This window comes from Aythya ferina (assembly GCF_964211825.1).
Source record: "Aythya ferina genome assembly, chromosome: 23".
NCBI classification, from domain to species: Eukaryota; Metazoa; Chordata; class Aves; order Anseriformes; family Anatidae; genus Aythya; species Aythya ferina.
Window position 1 is genome coordinate 3,999,840 of NC_140321.1, and position 24,734 is coordinate 4,024,573.

The window sequence follows — 24,734 nt, forward strand, 5'->3', positions numbered from 1 at the left end:
CAGCGGCGCGTTTTGCATAGCCACGCCCCCCTCATGAATATGCAGCAGCCCCTCCCCGCTCACCTCCGAGCGCATCGCGCGCGAGCACAGAGAGGGAGGGAGGGAGCGAGCGAGCACGGGGGCGCGCACGCCGCTTCCCTTCCCCCTCCCCCTCCCTTCCTCCCTCATCCCCTCCCCTCACGGCCGGGGGGGCGAGCGCGGCCCCGCCCGCTTTCCCCTGCCCCCCCCCCCCATCATCTCCGCGCGTGCACGCGGGGCGGCGGGGGCGCGCTGCGGGGGGGGGGGGCGCTGCGGGAGCCTCTGGGCGCCGAGCGAGGAGCGAGCAGCCGCAGCGGCCGCCCCCCGCCCCTCAGCCGTCCCCTCCCCGCCGGGAGCGCGCTCGGCTCGGCTCGGCTCGGCTCGTCCCGTCCGCCCGCCGCGGCGGTGTGGGGAGAGGGAGCGGCCCCCGCGCCTCAGCCGCGGGCGGTGCGTGAGGGGGGGGCTGAGGGGGGTGTGTGTGGGGGGTGTATGTGGGGGGGGGGGGGGGGGGGGGGGGGGGGGGGGGGGGGGGGGTGTGTGAGGGCCGCCGCCGAGCCCCCCCCGCGCCAGGTAAGGGCCAAGGGGGTGTCCCCCCCCCTCCCCTCCTCCTCCTCTCCTCACCCCCGCGGCGACAGATCGGGGGGGGAGGCGACGCCCCGCGACGCGGTGGTGGCCCCTCAGGGCCTCCCCTCACCCCCCCCCTCACCCTCCCTACACCCCCTCACCCCCCTCGCACACACCCCCTTACCCCCCCGCCATCCCCCTGCCCCCCTCGCACCCCTCCTCGCTCCACCTCTCACCCCCCCAGTACCCCCTCCGTTACCCCACACCCCCCTCATCCCTCCCTCATCCCCCCCGTTACCCCCATACACCCCTCTTTACACCCCCCACCCCCATTTTCACCCCTTTTACACCCCCAGTAACCCCCATCCTCACCCCCCCATTGCTCTCCTCACGCCCCATCCCCCCCGCTGCCCCATACACCTCCCTTACCCCCTATCCTCACCCCCACACGCCCCCCTTACACCCCCTTACCCCCATCCACAACCACTTTACCCCCCTCACACCCCAATAACCCCCATCCTCACACTCCCATTCCTTTCCTCGTGCCCCCTCTACCCCTCATACACCTCCTCACATTCGATTACCCCCCATCGTCACCCCAATTCCCCCCCTTACCCCCATCCTCACCCCCCCCATTCTCCCCCTCACCCCCCCACTTTGGCCGGGGTTGCAGAGCTGAGGGGCGGCGGCCCCGGGGGGCTTTGGGGTGGTCGCAGGGCTCAGCCTGGCTCAGCCCAGCCGTGGATTTTGGGGGGCGCTGGGTGGGGGTTGGAGCCAGCTGGGGGGAGCACCTGGGCATGAGTGGGGCTGTGGGGATCCCAAGTGGGGATCCTGAGGTGGGATCGAGCCACGCAGGAGGGATCTGCCTAGCGAACGGCCTCTCTCCTTCACAGGCACCGGGCGGCAGAGAGGATGCCCGTGAGGAGCCCCCCGCAGCCCTGCCCGCTGCCTCTTGAGGAAAGCAGGGCTTGAAATCCTCCCTCCTCTTCCTCCCGGGGGTGAGTAAGGAGCGGGGAGGCTGATGACACGCAGCGGCTTTCTGTTCCAGGCGTGGGCTGGCTGTTGGGGGCTAAAATGTAAAGAAGAAAGGAGATACGGCGAGGCAGACGGCTGCGCTGGTGTGTGTGTTCTGCAGGGAAGAGACGGGCTCGTCCCCGTTTGTGTCTGGAAGTTGAGGAGCGTATGGCAGCCAGCGAGGTGGTCTAGGGAATGGTGCATCGCTGTGGAGCTTAGGCTTTTATACAGGTGGATGTGGCATAAGGGAGGAGAAATATCTGGAGAAGTTAAATCACGTTAATTGTAAAGGTTAATTAGCGCTGTTGTGGAGTGTAGCGTTGCTACAGGATAGTGAGCGCAGGCGAATGAATGCTGAAACGGGGAGAGGAGCGAGAAGAAATAGAGCAAACGTGCGATAGAGAACAACACGGCCATGAAACCCTGCTCGCAGCGTTTCTCAGGTGGGAGCTCGGAATGATCTCTTCAGAATGCTAAAGGTTGGCTGTCGCTGATTTCTCTTATTTAAACCTTAAACCTTAGAAACCAAAACCTGAAACTGAAAGCATCTGATCCTAGCATGTGGATTAAAGCCAATATATAGTAAAATAAGTGTGTTTTGGTGACGGTGTTTTGAGGAGAATTTGCTAGCTACAGTCACGTGAGGCTTTCTTACTGGAGTGGCGAGAGACACCTTAGATCATGGCTACTTTGTGTAGAGGTACGTTTAGCTATGAAATACGTGATGAATGTGCAATTAAACTGTGATAGTGCAATATATTGCATTTGCAGCTTGCCACAATCAAAATCCTTTCTTATTTGCTCTGTGAATGAACTACTGGGGGTAAAAAGCAGACAGCAGTGCTTAGGCAAGGAATATGTGAGCTGCTCGGGGTTTGTGGGCATTGTGACTCTGGGGCTTCTAAAAAAAAAAAATAAATAAATAAACAAAGTGCTCCTTAAGGAGTCATGCTGCTTTTTTGTAGTAACTTTTGCTAAGAGCATCATAAATGCAGAAGGCTGTGTGTGCTCCAGCCTTCCCACCAATTGCTCTGGCGTGGAGTGGAGCGGTAGGACCGTATCCTGTTTGGATCTAGATTGTGGTGGTGGTAGAACACCAAGACATCCTCGCCTGCAGATTTAGATGTGTAATTACAGCCTGGGTTACTGGCTAGGCGCTCAGTGAAACTGGATGACTGCTACATTGTCAGAAAATAACCGAATTGTCAGCATTGATTGCTCTGGAGCAATTTCTCCCTTGTTGTCATCTTTCCATCTTTTCCATTGCCTTGCCCACGATCCAATGTTTGCATGTTTTTTTTTTTTAACTAGAAATACATATTCTGAACAAAAAGGTGTTTTCTGAGTTGCCTAATGATTACCTTTCAACATTTCAAGTTACGTACCCTAGATTTACTTGCTATTGAACCTTTAGAATATGTGATATATGTTGCTGCTGAGAAATCCCTGAACGTAACCGTTACGTCCAGTGAATTTCTAACGGATTGGTTTTTATGCAGCAGTACAGATGAACATGCCTAACTTTCTGCTTGTAAATTCTCATTTATGAATATTAACGTGCGTAAATGCAGGCTGTATTAGGTCCAGATGTGCATCACTTCACATGTTGTCGTGCACTCTGTACGCTGGATTCTGTAGGCCTTGGTTGGTTTGCTTATAGCATATTTAAATTTTCTAGGTATGGAGTCTTGCTTTTTTTTTTTTTAATTTCAGGATGCTCGTTAACATCAGCAATAGTGTATTTTACTTTTTTGTTAAACAGCAAAAGGAAAACACTAAGAAGGCATCCAGTAAACTCTTAAAACCAAAACCCCACCACCAGCACCAAAAAAGCCTGGTACATTGAAAAAGAAAAAGAGCAATCTGCAGCCCTCCTTGTGCATGGTTTGTTTTGTTTTAAAAAAAAAAAGAAAAGAAAAAAATGACGTTCCTCCTTATGTTTTATGTAAATATTCCTTTTCTAGAAGTGATTGAACCTGTGATCAGTTGAGAGACTAGCAACACCTATTGTTCCACAGTCTGAAATAAAAGGAAAAAAAATCCTTTAGAATTTTTTCAATAATTTCCTCATTTGTGTCTTTTTGATGTATAAAGCCCTGAGCATACATATTGATGCTTTTTGTTTAAACTTTTGAGCCTGAATTTTCTTTCCTGCAGCCTGATGAGGCAGGTTGGCTTCCTCAGACAAGCAGATGACTCCAAGCGTAGGTTTTTGGTGAGATTAAGCTGATTTTAGGAACTGCTGCAAAGTCAGTGACCCCGTGTCTGCCCTTCTGGCAGCAGTGCTGTGGGTCGTGGCGCAGCCCCTCTCGGCTGCAAAGTTAAATGCTCAAGCAGCTGCTGGGTGGCTGACAGCTATTTCTTTCTGCAGAGTTCATTTCTAGCAGGATCAATGAACCGGACTTGTCGTGTGGAACATTGTGCGAGGAGGATGTGGGAGCATCACCCAGGAAAGAGGCTGGGCCTGCCCCTGTGGCAGCAGCGAGCTCTTGGAGTGGGTGCTGCTGGTTGCACGCCCGTGCCTGCAGTATTTGTGTGAAGCCTTAGAAAGGTCTCCAGGAATGGCACTGGTAGAGGTGTGGGGCTGCCTTTCAGTGAGGGTGCATTTGGTTTATGCTTAGTGCTCTGCAGAGAATACTTAGGGTCGTCCAGCCTTGTTGTGTACAGTCAGAGATTGGGGCCAGCTTGGTAATAAGGTTGCCTTGCACCTTCTGATACATTTACTGCAGAGGTGCCAACCTCTCAGAGCATCGTTCAGCGTCCTTTGAACACGCAAAAGCAGCGTGGTGGTGCAGGAGCTGGACGCAGGACCTGTGAGGCCCGTGGCAGGCTGCCACGCTTGGTGCTGAGAGCAGAATTGGGCCCGCTGGTGGTTTCTGATTCCTGCAATGTTAACTCTTTGTCTTGAAATGACGTGTTTGGTGTAGCTTCAAGGTGGAAAGCGTACCTGTTGCATTCACTGGAGACAAGTCTGTATTTAAAGCTCGCTGCATCTGCAAATATTTGCAGGGGTGGAGTGAACCGGATCGTTCATTTCTGGTTTATTTGCTAACTGGATTTTATGAGCTCTAAAAAACTAATTCTAGTCATGCTACTTAGAATTATTCGGGGCCCATTATTTTATGTGTCTGAAATACAGTCGTTTGTTTTACATTCATTTAAAAAGTAATTAAATACAAACCCTACGTTAATTAGAGAAGGCCATGGCTTGTTTGGTGTGCTTAAGGAATGGACAAACTGGGGGCTTGGAGCCTGGTCTTGAAATTTTGGCTTTGTGCAGCCTCCCCATCCGATTTAGCTTGCTGAGGTTCAGTGTAGGAGGCCACAGCAAAAAGATCCAGTTCCAGGGTGAGGATGAAGGCAAACTGGAGAGGAATTTGACTTGGTGTAGCCTGGAATTGGCTGCAGGATTCCGATGGGAGAGAGAAATTGCTGTCTTGGCGTTGGAGTGAAAGTGCAGTATGTTTTGGGTGCTCTGGTAAGGGCACCGTGGTGTTTCAGGTCTTCAGGAGATCTTTGGAGCCACCCATAGCACTCACTGACGGTCTGGGTCTCCTGTTGGCAGCGTTACCTGTCTTCCTAATCGGTGTCAAACAAGTTAACTTATGCCGTGACGTGGGAGACTCCATCTTGAAAAGCACTCTTTAGGAAGGCATCAGGAATGGTATGACAAAGTACGGCTTTCTTACTCGACGCAAGTTTGTGTTTGTGCCACGTTGTGTGATTGCTGGAGGAAATACTGCTCGGCGTGTTTAACGGATGGGCAACAGTTGGCTTTGCACATGTTCTGTGTAAAACAAGCCACGGGGTAAGACTTGCTTGGTCGTTTTTACATATTTTTATATACCTAGGTAAAGCTTTTTTCCTTGCTCCATGGGGAGCCCTTATTTGCTCAAACGTTGCTTTTTCGGCCTTTCAAATTGGAGCGCTTTCAATTTTTCCTCTTCCTTCCCCCCCACCTCCGTTGATTCGTGTGAACAACGTCTGCTTTGCCACAGGCAGCCCAGCAGCGCTCAGTAGGTTTCCAACCTTAATGATTCTGTGCTCTTCATCAAACACAAGTGAAGTCCCTGACCCATGCTCCCTGTCCCCATCCATCCCCCGAAGGCTTCCTGCCCGAAGTCCCTCTGACCAGGGCTATCATGGGCGTTCCTGTGGCCAGGAGCAACCTCTGAAGAGCAGCATACGTAACGTGCACGTCAGCCTTTCGGCTGTTAGCGGTGCTTATCTCTTTCTCCTTTATGGAAGGAGCGTGTTGGTGACTGCAGGAATGTCTCCTGGAGTGCCCGGATAGCTCTGGTATGAAGGCTGCAGCTGCTTCTCCTTTTTCTTTTGGCCGGGGAGTGGTTTCTTGTTTTGTCAGAGGTCTTTCACTGTCTGAACATGGAAGTCTTGGAGCAACTTGCTGGTTGGTCACCATTGGCTTGTCTTATTAAAGAACGCTGCGTGTCCAAGGTTAAGCTCCTGGTATGCCTGAATAACCCCTTTTAACCCCACAGCCACTTCCAGTCCTGCTGCCCCATTTCACACAAGTTGTTGCGAAGTCATCTGATGAGCTTCTCCACCTCACTGTGCGGATCAAAGCAGGGCAGGCTCAAAGCTGCGTTTATTCCTGAGCTGAGCTGCAAGGGTACACAAACAGTGAATTTTTTTCTTCCTTTATCTAAAACTTTTCAAAGCTTGGGAGGATGGAGGCAGCCGTTCTTGCTTCTCTTTCCTCGAGGTGCTGGACCTGGAAGTTTGCACTCCCTTCTTTTAGAGCAGGTTGCGTGTGAGGCAGCAGAGGGGTGGCTGCGGGGAGTTAGCTGTCTTCACGTCCCCTTTTCCCTATCTTCGTTTTTTTCCCATTACAAGAGGAGAGCTGGTTTTCAGCGATGCTTTGCAGGTTTCCATTGTGTAATACTTCAAACCTGCAGCTTGTATAAATACCTCGCTGGCTAATGAAGTTCAGCTGAAGAGTTGGACTGCCTCTTCTGCACTCGGCTGAATTGGAATAGCCCGACACAGCGGACGAGGTGAAATTCCCAACTAACAGCGGCTGGTGGTTTTTCTCCAAGCCCCTCACCTTTAATGGTGAATATTCTGTTGTCTAATTCTTACAAACATCGTCTTTAATCACTAATTAGGCTTGAATTGTAATGATCTCAGTTTTGTAGCCTCCAGTTGAAAGGGTTACATTAATGGAAAAAGTATTTTGGGTGGTGAACTCCTATTTGTAACAGCAGTCACACTGGGAATTTGCTATTAATTACTGAGGATGAGAAAAGAGAGAGGAAGGTGCCCCTATTGCACAGATACAAATTAACCGTTTACTCATTTTTAGATTTTTTTGGGGCTTTAGTTACTTCATTTTTCCCTTTGTGCCTGTCGGATTTCCAGGGCAGACAGAATACTGTTTTGGCAGATTGCAGCTATTTTTCTGCACTTAGGATATTTAAGTGAAATGTATTTTAAAGTGGCCAGTAGGAAACTTCACTGCAGGAACTTTTTTTTTTCCAGTTGTCTTAATGCGTGTGTCCCCCTTATTTTAGGCACTTCTGGCTCTTGGCCTCCAAAATTAGTGTTTCTTTCTTAGTTTGGTCAGAAACTTACTGAATGCACTTGAAGAAGAGAAACAGTTGGTGTGCATGAGAAGCATCAAAAGGAAAGACGATGCAAAATCTCTCTTCAGAACGTGAATATTTATAGAGCTCGTGGCTCCAGAAGGCAGCTGTGCATTGATTCCCGTCTCTGAAAAGCACTGACTGATGTTCTCTGATGAACTTTAATGTGCTTAACCTGGAAACAATTTGGGATGGTAATCCGAAGTTCCTTGCAGGTGAATTTTCCGCCCTTGAATTGCCAAATATTAAACTGATTGAGCTCGATCCTGTGGGCGGTGTTTTAACGGGTGGCTTACATGTTGGTAGGCCATCTCTATGGGCAAAAAAATGGGAAAAATCCAATGAAGAGTTAGGTGAAAACTGTAAGGAGAAACAAATATGCGTTACGTAGCTTCCTGCTCATGTATCTGGACTAATAACCAGAGGGATAAATGTTAGAGGGTTTGGATTCTTTCTGCAGTTGTAAATGGAAACTGGCTTATTGGTTTTACTGTTTTAGGGGAAAAATGAAAAAAAAAAAAAAAGGCTTGCTTCCTACTGCTCTTTGAAGGGTTTCCTACCTATCTGTGCCACCACCCAGCTGCTGCTCCCTCCCTGCTGAAAGCTGTCGGCCCCACAGTGCTCAGCTGCCTCTCAGGGGTGAGGTAAAGAAGAACAACCCCACTTGGCCATTTAGCCCCCAAATTTCTGCTGGGTGGGTGCGGCGAGCAGGCCCGTTGTGTCCTCCTGGCCTGGTCCAGCACGTTCTGGTGGTGGCTTGTTCCATCTATGAACGTGAGTTTCTGTCTTCTCAGACTGGGATCTGATGAAATCTGTGTTTTTTTGTGGAGAAATATTAATAGAATATAAAGGAACAAAGTGCAGGGACCAGTGAAGTGCCCATCTTTCCTTGTCTGGGTCTCAGTCCCCTCTTCCAGAGCACAGGTGTTTCCCTTTTGCACATTTCCCGTTCTCTCCTGTGGGATTATGCTACGTCGGGAAGCTATTTTTGGTAGCAGCATGCTCTTTAATGTCCCAGGTAATGATTGGAAGAGCTCCACTAACTACAAGGTGAAGGTACACAGCACTTCTGATGCGTTTTTAATGCGTGAGAGACGTCAGCTGGAAAGTTCACACCTTCTGGAGTTTGCCAGGAGTCACGGCGTCGTGGGAGGGAGGGATGGCAGCACGATGCTGGGGCCTGTAAATGGAGGAAGTCGGGCAAAATAGCCTTGTCCTTTCAGGCTGAAGCTCCCACTTGCTCTTCCTTTAGGTTTTCTTAATACTATACAGATTTTTAGTTTCCTGGCTTGGCTCCCTGCTCAGTGGTGAGCACGGGGAGGTCGCTGGGATAGACCCGGGTGGGCTGTCTCTTGTAAGCACTGCAGAAGAAAGCCCTCAGCAAAGGGGAGATTAGGGGATGGATAAACAACTCGCTGTCCTCTGGAGATTGTAGGGAAGGGTTCTGAGAGAGGGAAAAACCATATAAAGTGTCACGAGGATGGGTTTTAGAAGTACTGAATGCTTGGAGAAAGGAGCCAGAAGGAAACATGCATCAAACGTTGATGGCAGCTGTAAAGCCAAACCAGGTGGAGGGATGGGAGTGTGAGTGGCTGCAGTGGTTGCAATGATCCCAGTCGGTGTTTGTGCTGGGGGATTTTGCTGGTCAGCCCCAAGCTCCCAGCCTGTAGTGTTCTTCCTCTGACTTTATTTGTAAGGGTACGTGCAGAGGGGCAGGGGTCCAGGCAGTAACTCTGTGCGTGTCGCTGTACCTTGCTTAATCTGTAGCTTTCTGTAGTTGCTTAAATCGGGATCTAATGCTTGTTATCTCTTTGAGCAGCCTTCATACTGCAAAGTATCTTGGTTTAATAGCTCATTTTCATTATATGAAAGGAGGAAATCTCCCACTTGCTTATTTAATAGGCTTTTTTTCCTGTTATTCAAATAGCTCTGTTTCGTTTTCAACAGAAGGTTTGTGTGGAGGACCCCAGCTCATTTTTCTGCTATTTCACACCGTCATTGGTATGAGCTACTCTGCTTCACAGGTACAACATCAGTGCTTGCTCCAAGTCTTTGTGAGCAGCTTTCCATGGGCACCAACCTTTGGCTAGGGCTTGGTTGTGCGTCGAGGCATCCATCCCTTGCTTCTTTGGCCTTCAGGATTGGGGATTTAGTCTTAACAGGCACCATGGAAGAAAGAAATATTGTTTGGTGAAGGCTACGTGTGCCCAACCGCTTTCTCTTCAGACTGGTAATATTATCCATGTCTCGATTTTAATTTTTTGTTAATGCAATGCTGACAGCAGGCAGTGCTCCTACACCTCCTCAGCAGAGGTGGAGTGTGCCATCTGTCACTACGTGGGTAGTAGTTATCCCAAAAAGTAATAACAGTGGGAGTTCTTGCCAGTTACAAGTTGTGATCACAAGCCAAATGGCGCAGTTCGGAATTAGCGTGCATTCCCAAAGAGAAAGGCACGCCTTTACTTTTGCGGACCCACGAAGTATTTTCAGTCCCGGGGGGCTCGGCTGGGTCTCAGCTGCGAGCGCGTTAGCGCAAGTGAGAGGGGTGCAAGGCTGGAGCATGGGCTGCGATGCCTGCTAGCCCAGCTTCTAGGCAGGAACAAACTGGGATTTTTCCATGTTATGTAAGCCTCAAGTAGGTTATTACATGCAAGGCTGAAGCTGAGGAATTATTTTAGGAGAGCGGTAATGGAGTGGCATAGAGATTTGGTTTTGGCTTTGCCCAGTGGGAACGGAAAGATCCGGCTTCTTCATCCTTCGGTGCCACCAGCCTTGTACAGCTCTCTGCTACCTGCTGGAAGAAGATGAGGAGCCGTTCTAGCTAGGTGAAAAACGTGAAGATCGCCCGTCTGGTTTTAGTAGCAGTTTTACTACCATGCTTTATGGCATCCTTGTGGGAAAGGTAGGACATAGCATGGTCAAAACTGGTGTGAGTGGGTGCAGAACTGGTTAGCATGCCACTGAGTAGCTCGGATGGTGGAATTGAGCGTACCAGCTGAAGCTGTGGGTGACAGCAGCTCCCAAGGGGCTGCAGGGATGGGAAGTCATGTCAATCGGGTGCTAGGGTGCTGAAAAAGGACTGAAAGGAATCGATCCCGGGTTAAATCTTTGGTCTGGCACACTCCTGCCTTGATTTGGTTTCCTTACAAGGCTGTGGAGGGTGACTGGGAGGACATTATGGATGGAGTAACGCTACTTGGTCGTACAGAACAGCTGAATTTGCCTCATCCTTGGTAATCTGTGAAGTCCTGACTGTGCACGAATGTCAGCACTGGCCAGTGGGGTGTTTGAGACGGGTGATGCTACTGGGTACGTGGTCAGCTTTAGGGCAAGCCACAAGAACATCTCTTGTGTAACTGCACCCTTCACCTTCTTAAACGTGTAATAAAACTCCTAGCACTTTAGAAAAATAGTTAAATCTATTTATCAATGGGCAGAATGCGTTTATCAGTTAGAATTGACTAACAGTCACGCTTAAATTAAGTTTTAATTAAAGAGAGACCAGACAGAAGATGTATCATAGGCAGACAGGAAGAATTGGAACTAATTTTTTTTTTTTGTAATTACAAAATTAAAGTAACAGAACAGGTAAAGAGAGCTCAGTGGCAGGACAGGTAAAGACAGCACTGTACGTCTCCTTTAGCTCCCTTTCTCTCTATAAATTTGGATCCTGACTGAGGACAGCTATTGATTCAGCATCACGGACAACAATGGAAGATGACAGTCATTGCTCTTCAGACAGAAACCTTTAGAGGTGGAAACATTAAAAAAAAAAAAAAAAAAAAAAAAAAAAAGAAAAGAATCAAACAACCAAACAAAAATAAAGCCAAGCCATGACAAGTAAAACATTTAAGATTATCCTTTCCCTGTATTTTCAATACATAAACTGTGGTACAGGAAATTAATAGATCCTTGGTCCATACGGCCTAATCAAGACAGTTCTGTAAGGAACCCCGTTTAGAAGTAAGCCTTGACACGGGTAAGTTTCTGTGAACCGTGCACCAAATGCAACAGATGAATTAATTCTGACTTAAGTGGAAAGGTCTGTTCAACTGTCCAGAGACGAATGTCACTTCTGTAATGTAGAAGGATGAAGGATTGGGGTAGGCAAGGCCTGCAGCTGAGGTTTTATCTCACTGACGTACCAATAACATGCACTGATATACTTAGAATGAGATGGCTCAGAAAAGTGGTATCTCTGACGAATTTGGTATTTAAGAGATGCCCATCTTTGGAAAGTGGAAGAATACTGCGTATGAATTAATCTGAGTAAAAGAGGGATACGGATAGCTACTCACAACAATTTATTTTGGAAGATGCCATCTGCATGAGAAAACAAAGTGCTGACTTGACATTTTCGAGCTGAACAGCTGATGTGTCTGAGACTTCTTCCAGTTTTTGAAAGAATGTTTCAACGTGAGCTCATCTGAAAGAGCAATTGATAACAGCGCGAGGAAATACCTACTTTGAGTTTGCTTGCAGGGGCTGTACACCATTACCTGTTTTCTCCTACTAATTAAGTCTCCTCTATCCAAAATCAGCTGTCTGAAAACAGGACCCGTAGGGTTCAGAATATGCAAAGCTCCGTGCAATGTAAAACAAACCAGAAGCAGCCACCCACCCTCCTCCAAATGTCACTTGGGTGTGTGCACACAGAGCATGGGAGGTTCAGAGTGAATTGTGGATGTCAAATCATTCTCTGTGCGGTGGGGTGAACTGCGTGGACTGAAGGGTGGGCAAACAGGATGGGAAGAAGTGAAGACAGAAGACGAGATGCAAGCTATGTTTACTTGCAAGGAACGTCAATTCCTCTCTCTTTGTCCATACGCATGTAGTTAACTAGGTTGGAGCCTCTCCTAGCAAGGTCCCTGCTCAAAATTTCAGGATTTCTTTTTGCAGCTCTGGGTTGTTGGCACAGACCTGCTCAGACCCCGGACATACCGCGTGTCAGTGCAGCCAATGGTGCATGGACACGGCTTTCACAGGGTGCTTCTGTTGTTCTTAAGTTACTTGGACAGATGATTTAGCTGTGCTTGTGTCAGCATACAGGGTCTGTCTGCTAGGGTCTGTCTGCTAGGGGTCTTTGCCAGGATCTGTTTTTCCCCCGGCATAGCTGTAACTGCAGGGGTCCTCATAAAGCAGATAAGCTTTGCGTCTGGATCTTTTTTTTTCTTTTTTTTTTCCCCTGCTTCTGTCTCTTGTAAATGTCCATAAGACTGCCTAACAAATCTAGTCAATAAAGACTTTTTTTCAAGCCCACTGAACGTGGGCAGTGAGTTAGCTTTCTGTGGTGGGTCGCTGTGGTTAGGATCTTCTGCGAGGGAGCTCGGTGCTGAAGTTGGATGCGTCCACAAATTCTCAAGTGAGCTAATGAGTGTGCTTAGCGAGCACTTGGATGTGCTTCTTTCATCTGTTTACCAGGCTATAGCTTAAGTGTAGCCTGAGATACATAGACTGATTAGAAATAGTTACCTCATTTAGATATTTTGTCAGAAGTTTCAGCGTTCATGTAAACAAAGCCATTATATGGTGTTTACCTAAGCCATTATATGGTTTTTACTTATCGGATGTATCAGTCCGCTTTGTATTCCCTTGTGTATCTTGCTTGCAACTAAAATTTCACATTAAACAAAGCTATGATGATTAACTTCAAGCTCCTGCGCTGCGTTTTTCCTTAGAGACAAACATTTTTTCTGCCTGAAAATGAGATAAGGCGCTACTCTGGGCTGCATTTACCCCTCCTTGTGTGAACGCTTTTCTTGTGTGCCTAGTTCTGTGCTCGAGTTTTGTGCGCCCAGCTTTGTGCTTGAGTTTTTCTCTCTAGCACAAACCTTGCAATTCACCGCTGTGAATTAACCTCCATAAATTGCGGTGAACGAAAAATTTGTTCAGGTCTGGATAAAACCGTCTTCAAAGGGAGATTAGGTCATCTGACACAAGATTACTCAGCTCATCATCAGTATCAGGAAACTGAGTAACTACAACTCTCCCAGGCGATGAGTGTGTCCGCGGTATCGTGCGTTACGTGAGCGCGGTTTGCCTTGGATTTGTTCAGGGATGTTGTATGCAGAGTAAATCTTGTATTCATTATTGCCCCTTTAGTTAAGGGGAGATTAGAGCCAACTCTGGCGTATGTGGGGATTTGCCCTGGTGAAGTCTCAGGCAGTACCACCTGTGGTCTTACTGAACATCGTGGTGTTCCTCACTGATACCTGCAGTTTGGGAGTTCAGGCCCCTTGAGCCTCTCCTTGCCAATTTATAAATGCTCAGATCCCTGCCTGGTGCCTGTTTGCTCGAGGTCTGGGCTCCTGCTGGAGCAGTCGGGGCCGCTTGCGTGTGGGATGTTGCCTTCTGTAATGCCCGAGGAGCTTGGGGCCAGGGGCAGGAGACCCGGCCCTGCTCTCCCCACTCTGGTTTTGGCCTCTCCAGACCCTGAAGAAAAACATAACCCATGAAAAGCCCTCGGCTGACTGATTGCTAAAGAAGTTCTGCAAGCAAATTTGATTAAATATTAATGTCATGTGTGAGAAATAACAGTGTGGCTGGTCCAGGGGGGCAGTTTGGAGAAAGGGCCTCATGTCAGGCCCCATGTTGCTGCTCATCAGGGGTGGAAATACTGCCCGCCAGCTGGAGCAGCTCCCAGCTGTACACATAACGTGTGTGTAAATGTCTGCACCTCCTTGTGACAGCAGACAAGCTTTGTCATTTATCGTTTGTTGTCGCTAAGAATGTCTGATTTTTGCAGGGAATGTGGATCGAGGAACAGCTTTTCATTTGTAATCCTACCTCAGAATTTGGTAGGAGCAACACCTAAAATAATGCTTTTTAAAATAAAGACTTTATAAATATATACTTATAAAAATAAATATTTCTAAAGATTTTTAAATAAAGTTTGACTTCAATTGGTTTTTATATAAGGACTGTATAAAATTGCATAAAGGAAGAAACCCAAATCTTTTTGAAAGGGACTTACGAAAGTGTCATTGCAACAGAATACTTCTTCCACGTCCAGGCTATTTTTGTTCTCTGAAGCTCCCCATCTGCAGTCGGTGGGCTAAACTTTCAGGTAGTTTCAGTGTCCTGGGATACTTTGGTGTGACACCAACATACCCTGAAAAACTGAGCTGGAGTTCATTTATTGTCTGCTTTCCTATCCCTAATGGAACTGGTTTACAATGATTTATTTAGGCGCTTTGACAGAAAAATGCTTATAAATGCCAAAGTTATAACTTGCCAGTATTCAGCACTGATATATGCTTCGTGCTGGCAAAACACCCCCAATTTCATAAAGAACAGAGGATGAATTCTGGAGCCCTGCTTAATGGTGTGCAAGGGCACAGAATCCAGCTTCAAGACTTCAGTGTGTGGAACAACCAAGGTGGCTAGACCAGCTTCAGAAGAGTTTAAAAAATAAGTTGATAATATATATGAAGTTATACGTAAAAGGCTTGGACGCATCTTCACTGGGTTTAGGGGGAAGAGCTTTTAGTTTGATGTAGTAGGTGCTGGTGGACGTTAATAATGTTATTTTTGAGTTCTCTCGAGTGCCTGTGTAGGACTCAACGTTGGCTCAGTCGGGATTCAGAGGAATTACATGATCTGTTACGGAGGGGCTTCTTCTGTTTCTAAGATGCTCTGCGGCACGTCGTTAAAACATTTAAAAAGCACAGCAGAAAGTGCCGTGTGTCCTTGCTTTCTGCTGGATAAAACCCAGCATCCGAGTTTACATTCCTTCATGTTTATTCATGCTCTCAGACTTGTTCCATATGAAACACTCAAGCTAATAGAAGTTGACCTAATGTTTTTTTTTGTTTGTTTTTTGCTTTTTTTTTTTACTAAAACACATATAGGAAACTAAAAATACTTTTTAAAAATTAATTATTCTTTTAAGCTTCCCAATAAGAAATGACTTCAGTTGCAGATCACTTTCTTTACATGTGTAACGTGCCTCATTTGGTTGAGAGGTTTGATGCTGTCGCTGGTTGCTTTTTAGGTAAAGGAAAGCAGCCTCTAGGTTGCATTTTGTTTTGTTGTATACCTTTTTGTGAATTCATTGCTTTCCTTTAGGAAATGGCTTTACCTGACCGCAAGTTGCTAGCAGTTTTGCTAAGTGTTTAGAAATCCTGTAGGTAAAAAAATGAAATACTCTGGAAACATTGTAAGAAAGCTTGAAAGAGAACCTGGTATTTTTTCAAGTGTGTTTTGTTTGTTTTTGTCTACCAGAGTTGTTTACCTCTGGTATAGATATCAGATGGCGAGGTTTTGCATATTACTCATTATAGAAACATCAGGTTGGTTTTCCTTCCTTTATTTGTTCTCTTCCTCCTCCTCCTCCTCTTCCCCCCCCTCCCCTTCTCATCCTGCTGTTGTTTTATCTTTGCAGCAGTGTTAAATTTGCCTAGCAGGGCCAAGAATTGATCTCTCATCCCTGGAGCATACACGGGCTGTGTGCTGGCTTTCAGCAGAGCCTTGGGTAGGTCTGGTTCACAAACACCATTGATTTCTGCGCTGTTCGCATGTGGGGACTTGATGTGAGATGTTCTGAGATGAAACGCGGAGGGTGAAATAGCTTTATACCCCCAAACCCTTTCCACACTTAAGAAATTTTTTAGATGCTTCTCATTAGCAAGGGATTAGCAAGATTTACTTAATGGTCATGTGCACAAACACTGCTTCCCGCTTCTCTTTTAGTTATATTTTCAGATTTTGTTCAAAAAATGCTTGCCTTGTATATCTGCTTGTATATGCTTGTATATCTGAAGGTAGGCTGAAAGAATCAAAGATTGCAGTGGTGTAGAAACTCCCCAGCTCCATCAGTCCAGCAGGAGTGCTTGGTGCCACAACTGCAGGAGACCACAGCTTTTACCCAAAGACACGATTTGGCCCCATTATTACATTTGCGACAAGCAATCTTGCCACGTGTATCACTTTCCTCCAGGTCTTTTCCTAATGGCTGAGCGCTTTTTGCTCAGGTTTCAGGTTTTAAGAGAAGGAAATATTTCTAGGCTTTCCTGGCCTTGACATATTGGACCTTTGGCAGTGCCAGGTAGGTTGGAAGGTTACTCGCTGCCTTCCAGGATCGCTTCTCTTTCTCAAAACTGGATTGTGAGGGTGAAGGAAGATGTGAAAATAAAGGACTGGAGGAGAGCTGAATGAGCAAAGGTGAAATTAAGAAACAGAGCAGCAGCAGCAAGATGTTTGTGAACGTGTAAATGCGCTTCCTGCATAGGTAATGGGATGGAAATGAGCATGCAGATCGGCTGGTGGGAAGAGTAACTGGGAGATGCTGAACTTGGTAATGTGTTTGGAAGAGCTGCTGTGAAAAAGGCCACCGATCTCGTAATGAAAAGGTTAGAGATAACAAAAGCTTATCTGAGGATTAAGACTGAGTTGGTTGAGTGGTTTAACAGGCAGACAGGATTTTGCCACAGTTATACCTGTGCGGCTGCGAGTGACAATCGGCGTCCTTCTGAACAGGACAGATAATGGCACTTCCACGGGCTGCTTCTCCGAAGATGGATGAGTGTGCAGCTGCCTTTTCTGCTTGGATGCATAGATTTGACCCTTTCGTGACAGCAGGGATTAAAAATTAAAAAAGTAATGATTTTTTTAATATGCCATTTAAGTATTTATATCACCAGCATTACGGATGGGTAAGGGGAATGGCAGCGTTAGCACTCACTGCCAGAACTGAGTATTTCAGAGGGCTTTAAGGAATGTTTGTGTACCGTTTGTTTCAGGTCAGTCAAATATTGGCTCCTATTACACGGGTACATTTATTTATCTGTGGGTTTGACAGACTCAAGGTTGAACTGGAAAGCAAAGTAGCCTTTTTGTAGAAATCCTGCAGTAAAGATTGTGTAGAGCACTTCGCTCCAAGCAACATCTGAGCAAACCAGTTACTTTCAGTGTATTTTAATTTCTCTAATTGTTAGTGGTAAAACCTCATGACTGTACTTTTTGCCAGTTGTTTTGAACTTCATGTGTTGTTCAGGTACACCTGCAGTAAGATCTGTAGGGACTCAGTGGCTGTGTTGGTTGCAAACATTAATACAGAATTTTACATGATTTCCTGCAAACTGTTCAGGGTTTTATATCTGTGGGTGTGTATGTCAGTATAGCCATCGTTCGTGTTTCACTGTAGCCTTGGACAATGTGGCAGGGGCACATCTAGAGAGGACTAAGTAGGACTTCTTAAATGGCACTGTGGAGTGAATTACCCTTCAGTGTTAGCACCAATCTGTCTAATTGCCGCCCGAGTTTCCGACACGTTTCAGAGCAAGCTAATAAAATGTACCCCAACACAAATATTTTTGTACAAACAAATATAAGAGTTAGAAGGAAGGGGTATCGCTAATAGCATTAAAATTCATTCCTCATCTTCCTCTGGTTTAATTGCTTCAGCGGTGTAGTTAGCTTAATTTGTGTAAGCAAAATTAAAATAACTGTTGAACTTTAAGCACTCCTACCGTACATGGCAGCAAAGCAGCTGTAGTTTGTAGCAGAAGCAACCTGTGAAGATACTTTTCCTGAACCTGCTGGTAATTCTTAGTTTTATTAATAAGAGCAGTGGCTTTATAGTCATAATTGCTTTCTAGCAAGATGGGAAGCTACAGATCTATTTCTGTGCTGTCAGATGCCCTAGAACTAACACCAGGTCTGCATTTATTGCCTGTTGGTAAGCTCTTCCAAACTGCGCAGGGGAAATAGACTTCTAGGGGTTTGTTGGTGCTTGTGAACCCAGCCTATGCACATCTGATGCGAGCAGAAATGATTCAGAAGTTGATTTTGCTGTTGGATTTGGTGCTACGGTTAGAGCCTGTGTATAGAAGAATGCCTCCTTTGTCTCTTGCCAGCGAGATAACGCACCCGTCATGTATAAAGGCTTTGTTGTCTCCTTCCCGGGGCTGCTCCAAGTAATGTGATGTCCTGTGCCACGCTGCTGCTGAAGCTGCTGCATCCCAGCGTGTGCAGAGCTGGGCTGGTTCCAGGCTCCTCTCCTGCATGGCTGAAACATCAAGCAGCTTGTGTTACTTGGGAAAAGCTGACGGGCAGCTTTAAAGGTGTGCCTTCTAGGGTTTGGGTGGGATTCGTGCTCTAATACAGTGACAAACTTCTGCAGGTGAATGGGGAGGGTTCCTTACAGATAGCTAGGTCAGAAAACAGGTCGCTGTATTAAAGGAGGAAGTGGCAATATGGGACCTTTAAAAACCAGACCGGGAAGCATTTGTCACGTTTTTGGGGCAGTACCATTTCTGAAACAAGCGCGCTGCCTGAATCTAAAGAACAGATAAACAGGACATGAAAGAGAAAGCTGTTTTAAAGCTCAGTGTATTTATTCCATTAGTCTTTTAATATCGTTCTGAATACTGCTTTGCTCATGCAGATAATATCTGCAGGGATGTTGTTGGAGGATCGCCTAAGAGGACAGGATGGTGCCTTGCTTTATTGTAAGCAGATGAAGCTTCATGCAAACCTGACCCATGTCACAGTGCCTTTCTCAGGAGCTACCTCAGACGTGTGTCAGTCAGTCTCGGACATGAGAAAGGGAAGAAGTAAGCAGAACTGGGTGATACAGAAGCCAGTATGTTTTTACATGCAAAATATCATTCGAATGGGTTTTCATTGTCACTTAAAAGAGCTGAACAGTGCGTCTGTACAGTCGATAGAAGAACAGAGGATGGTAGGCAGGCACCTCACATCTCCACACATCAGTCAGTTGGGATGGGCAGGGCTGCTACGAGTGGTTTGGTCATTGGAGCCTGGAGAATTGTGTTTTCTTGCTCTATGTGAAACGTGGTGGGCTCATACGAAGAGGGACGGAGGTGAAACGGGTTCCGTACGCTCAAGGAAAATGAGTGATGTGGTAGGGTTAGTGCTAAAAACCTCTGGGGGAGGACCTTGACCTTGCATCTGGTACTTGGATCTGGCTGACCTGGAGGCGTTTGGTGTGCAGAGGAGCCTCTGGCCGGGAATGCGCCTTTGGGACAGAAAAAGGCATGATTAGCGAAGCAGATAAGCAGCTTTATTTATATATTCGTGACCTGTCAGAAACATACCTCATTTCTTCCTGCCATCAGCCCTCAGGGAGTGCCTCTGCGGGTCGCTTTCAATGAGAGGAGCTCTGCAATGTGCTCACCATCGAGTAGGCAAAGCTGGGGAGTCTGATGGGGTTTTGTGGCAAGGAGAGGGGACTGGTGGCGGCTGACAGCATCACACATCTCTGCAGCAGTTCTGGCGTGGTGTGGCCCCGATTTCCTGCTTGCCCTGGTAAATACCGCGTTGCCTTTGTTATCCCCTTCCCAAAGAAAGGGCTCGACGTAGCATTGTCAGGGATTTTATCGTGACGTCCGCAGAACGCCGCAGCTGAGTGTTTTCTGCCTGATGTTTTGCCTCTGGAAAACAGGATATTCAACAAAGTGAGGAAACTTGAAACTTGTTGAAAATGCGAAGCCTGTTTGATAGCCTGAGTAAGCGCGATGCAGGCTCCCGGAGGGACCTGATGACTACCCGAGGTGGAGGAATCAAGCGGAGACTTGGAGAAGAGGAGCAATTAAAAAGGAAAAGCTGGGGAAATGGGTGCTGTAATGAGGTGGATACAGGTGCTGTTGGTGAGGAAGGTTATTTAAATTGGTTTAACGCATTACTTTTGTGTTCTCTTTAAAAAAGAAATGTTGATCTAAAAGTGTGTTACCCATGATGGTTAAACAATTGAATTGCAAAGGATGAAAACAAAACAAATAGAATGTTGTTGCACAGGTGAATTAAATTTAAAACTTGTTTTTAGGATATGTAACAACATCGCAAAATGGAACACCAACTACAGAGTCTGAATTTTTAATAGCTTTTATCTCAGATAGACAGTCGTTAGATTGAATGCTCAAATGCAACTTCAAAATCTAATATTTTTGAGTAATCTGAGTTTTTTAAAATAGGAAGTTACCCGCTGTGATTCTCAATATATCTGTGTGTTTTTTGTGCTAAAGAAAGCTGCGGTAGCATGGTGGTGGGTTTTGTTTTTAACGAGGAAGTAGTTTCTCTACTGAATTTAAAAAACAAACAAAGCAAAACAACAGCAAAAAAAAACAGGACCATTCCTGGGGTTGCCCTGAACCTCAGGGGAAGGGGCCGCCCACCTAAGGACTGCCGGATCTCAGGAGCACTCTGCACTGTGTAAATGTTGAGGTTTGAGCTGTTTCATCTTTCGTCTTTAATGTGAGGGATTGCTCAGGAGGCCCGTTTGTTCTGCTGGAAGCGAGGCGAGCCGTGGTTTTCTTGAAGGCTGAGCACAGGGCCCACGCTGCAGCCTTGCCGTTTGTGCCTGCGCATGGTGTGTTAAAGGAATGAGCATACACAGTCACACACAAATGGAATAACCTTGCAACAGGAGAGACCTCATCTTGAAACTGAAAGAGTAGTTTGAGGTTCGGTGGTGATTCAGTTGGGCTTTTCTTCTTTTTCCTGTTCCCCGTGGCTGTGTGGATATCTCCTGTAAGCGGCTGGGAGAGCAGCGGAGGAAATGATCGGACTATACCCGGAAAACCAAACGCAAACACAGCCATCAGCTCTGCGAAGTAACTAGCTGGGAGAAGGAAGATTTCCTTTTTACAAGCCTTTTTATTAGAATTTTGACTGTCTGGATGGTGGGAGCGCTTTAAAGAGGAGAGGAATGATGTCTAAGCTGTCAGTTTTCCTGTGTTTTGTCTGATAATTTTGGTGGTTTCACCTCAACTTGATTTAGAAAAAAATATGCATTTGTATTTCAGATGACACTGGGTGTGAGAGTTACATTTGGTTGTTTTCCTTTGGAAAACTAAAGCTCTCGCACCCACCTGTGATGTGTGAGAACCGTGCTTCCACGTGGCTCTGGCAGTGCTCAGGGTTTGCTTTCTGTGGGTTCCCCATCAGGTGGCACGAGGCATGGCAGGCACCACCAAAGCTCGGTGTGAGCCAGGAGGGAGGAGCTGGCTTGTTTGGGGTCTGAAGGACAGAGTACAGCTGGCTTCCCAGGGTGAGTGCTGTGCTCTGGATGGGGACAGGCAGAGGAGCTTGGTGCGAGCATCTTCTGCATGTCTCCTGGTGGAATTAAGCTTTTAAACCTCTTAACTGATTTTTTATCCAGGTGAAGACCTACGTTTTTGTAATCATAGCAGGTGCTGAGATACCAGCTGCAATTAGCTTCAGTCGTACTGCTCCCATCGCTCTGACTTGACTCACGCTGCATTACAGGTGGGGAGTGACTCTGGTGCTGCAGGCCCCAGCCCTGCGAGCAGCCAGCAGGACAGCAGGTGCTGCAGGTGCAGGGTTGAAAACAAATTTCTGTCTCTTTATAGGCAAGTGCTGAGAGCCTTAAAGAAACGATTCTGCATTTGTCAGGTTCTGCACGGGGCGACGTGCTCCTTAATGGACTCAAAAATGGAGTGGGCATGGATGTGAGCATGCTGATATACTTGCTCAGGGCAGGAAAAGCAAGGGATGACCAAACAGCTGTGGAAAGGCCTTGCCAGCCTTCTGCTGGTCAGCACCAGAATGAAATGCAGTGTAGGTGTCTCTCATGCACACACAGGAAATTAACACCAAGTTTGCAAAGGTAATGATGGGTCGAAGCTGGACATTACTGCTGGGTAAGACCTGGCAGTTCTGACATCGGTGTGGTGTTGGGCAGCTGTTTAAAAAGAGAGCAGAATGTTAGGGATTAACAGGAAAGGAACAGTGAATAAAAAGGCATCAGAGCCACCTTAGGAGTTCGTGGGATCTTGCAGGCTGCTGCTTGGTCTGCTTGTTTTCTAAGCGCTACTTTAGAGCTGGGGAAGGTGCAGAGCAGGGCGATGAGGATGATGAGACACGGGATGATTTCTGAGGAACAGCGGCTGAGCAGAATGGAACCGCCTAGCAGGGGAAGGAGATGCCTTTTAGAAACAACTGCTTGGAAAAGAAAAAACTCGATGGAAATTTTGGATGAAATGTAGGCAAATAGCATCTCTCAGAACGCCTCCCCAGGCGCCCTTAAATCCTCACTGGCACTCGGCCCTTTGAATCACTGCTGGAAACGCAGTGAGTGTCCCACGGCCAGCTGGTGAGTGCGTGCCCACCTTCCTGCCATGGCCGCCTTCCTGGGCGGTGTTGCTGAGGCAGGGAATTACTTCGCTCGTGGGTTAATTGGGGATTGTGGGTTAATTGGGGATTTATTCGTCAGGCCTGTGATGTTTAAAGGCTAGTGTGTTAAGTGAAGATATCCCCTAACCAGGCGGTCGAGATTATGAATACCTCCTTAATAGCAGGGTGGCAAGAGGTTCCAAAAGCCAAAGCAGTGTTCATTTTCCTTGCGTGTGTTTATAGAACACCAGAACTTTTTGTGGCAGTTGAGGAAATTCGCCTTCTTTTGGGCTCATGGTAAGTGCGTTCTTAAGTGGTTTCTGCAGTGCTGTTTGCATTATTTTGCTTAAAAAGCAGTAAACTTTGAAAAATGTGATATCCATGTCTAATTTAGACTTAAGATAATCCAATCTTGCTACAACACTGAATGTTAAACTATTTTGTCTTGTTCAGACTCAATCTTGTTAAAGAAGAAAGACTTCCTGATACGGGTGGTAATACAACAGCAGATGATATTGTGTTTGCTGTAACAGATCTTGATGTCATAAATGTTTTCCTACAGAACTTGCCCGAGGAAATTTCAGGCCATTGTTTCCTAATAAACGTTGTTTCAGAGTGTAATAAAGGTGAATCAGAGGCTGGCTTTGTGCTGCAGCGAGGATGAGGATATGCCGCTTTTTACACCCGGGATGAGAGAAGTGGGGATGTGTTGCAAGAGGGAGCGGTTTCCTCAACCCTGAACCCTGCCAACACTGGAGTTTGGTGGAAGTGGACTGTGTGTACGAGAGATATATGTGTATCTCAATATAATATGCATATGCTGCTGTAGGATATATCCCCAAACTGAAACTGCTCTGGAAAGAGGAGCTCTGACCCCACGTTAACACATCCCAGTCCTCTTTGCAGGCGCTTGCTGTCAGGGTGGTGGCGTGGGGTGGGACGGTGCTGCAGCAGGGAGGAGGAGACGTGGGTAAGGGTAAGGCTTGGGTTTCCCTGCTCACACCAGCAGATCTACCTAACAGCCTGGGAGATCCAACAGTTTGAGGAGGTAGGTAGGGGTTATTTCGCAGCTGAGCTTTTCCCTTCTGTAAGGAATTTCCTGATGCTCACAGACTTGAGAAGGAAACCCACCCAGTTATAGCTTGTTCTTTTGCCAAAAACCAACAGAACCCAATGCTGCCGTACTCAGCTCTTTTGAGTTATCTTCGGCTTTGATGCACAGTTGTCCATACTCTGAGTGTCCGTGCCTAGTGGGTAGAGCATGTCCTGTCCCAAAACGAAGGGCAGCCGCTCCACCCCAACCACTCCAGCCCTACAGAGACTCCAAGGAGCAGCGGTGCCGTGGCAGTGCTGCCGTCCAGCTGTACGTGGCTCGCTGCAAAGCACAACTGACAGCAGGCAGAAGAGAAGGCAGAAGGGATACCTGATACCCTCTGAGCAGACCGAAGCAAATCTCAGCCAGGTTTTTCAGATGCTTTTGTGCCAGCCTTCTGAAGGGAGTTAAGTACACGTGAGCCAAAGGGAGTGGGTCGTGTGAGCTAATGTGTTTTATTTTGCAACTGGGCGAGGTTTAAGAGGATATTCAATATTCTCAGCTGGCAGGGGGGGCCTTCCCAAGCCGTGGTGACGGGGTAGATTTCAAGAGTCACATTGAGAGTAACTGAGCCATGGGCTTGGGGAATGCCTGCTCACTTTGGTACTGTAACTGTGGCTGTCTGCCTGCTGCCGTTCCTCTTCTCCTGGCCTGCTTTCTTTATGGACCTGTAACAGCCGGCCTCGGGTGAGCCAGGTTCTCCAGTTTAAAAATCTCATTGGGTTTTCAGCTCAAAAACCAGATCTGTAAATCTTCATATCTACATTTTTGCTGCCCATTACAGGATGAAATCAGAAACCCGAGTTCTTAGCTGACAAGGACCAGTAGGAAGCAGAGCTGGTAGATACACCAGTGAATTATTTTGAAGTATACTATACTCTGTAATTTCAAGAGTGCTCATACAATGGATTCATTTATAGCTGCTTGTAGTTTAAACACATTGTCTTAAGTACCCAGGCCTATTTTAAATACCACTTACATACTTCATAAAAGATAAAAGGTATATAAACATGCCCTTTCCTTCAAGTACTTGCTCGTGTGTGCTGCTGTGTGGGTGTGATGCACTAAGCAAGTGCTTTGCCCTAGCAGTTTTAGTGCAGTGTGGAAATTTCCCCTCATTTCTCATTTTGTGGTACTTTAAGGCTAACAGCTTTTGTTTTGTGTTGGAATGAACGAGAACTGCACGCATGGCCAGGTACTGGAGCTTCATTTGGAAGAGCTGATAAGGTGGGAAGTCTTTAAATGTCCTGATATGATGTTATCAAGTAGCTCTCACATCCTCAAACTTGATTTATTTTTTAATACTTCAGTGGTTTTTGCATTGCCTTGTGTTGGAAAGTTTGGAA

General features: G+C 46.9%; 1 protein-coding gene across 14 annotated transcripts in view; it reads left to right on the forward strand.

Annotated features, from left to right (window-relative positions):
* The window catches only part of TANC2 (tetratricopeptide repeat, ankyrin repeat and coiled-coil containing 2), a 280,392-nt gene that overhangs the window by 32,034 nt on the left and 223,624 nt on the right, over nt 1-24,734 (forward strand). For 7 of the 14 annotated variants that reach the window (XM_084496014.1, XM_084496028.1, XM_084496027.1 and 4 more), the window contains exons 1-2: nt 259-465; nt 1,476-1,580. The exons of 2 other annotated variants lie outside the window; for them this stretch is intronic. The gene's annotated coding sequence lies outside the window, so the exon portion shown is untranslated. Of the gene's footprint in view, nt 1-258; nt 466-1,475; nt 1,581-1,633; nt 2,040-21,107; nt 21,211-21,321; nt 21,429-24,734 lie in introns of those variants that run through there. 5 more of the 14 variants (XM_084496025.1, XM_084496018.1, XM_084496022.1 and 2 more) reach the window with 4 other exon arrangements.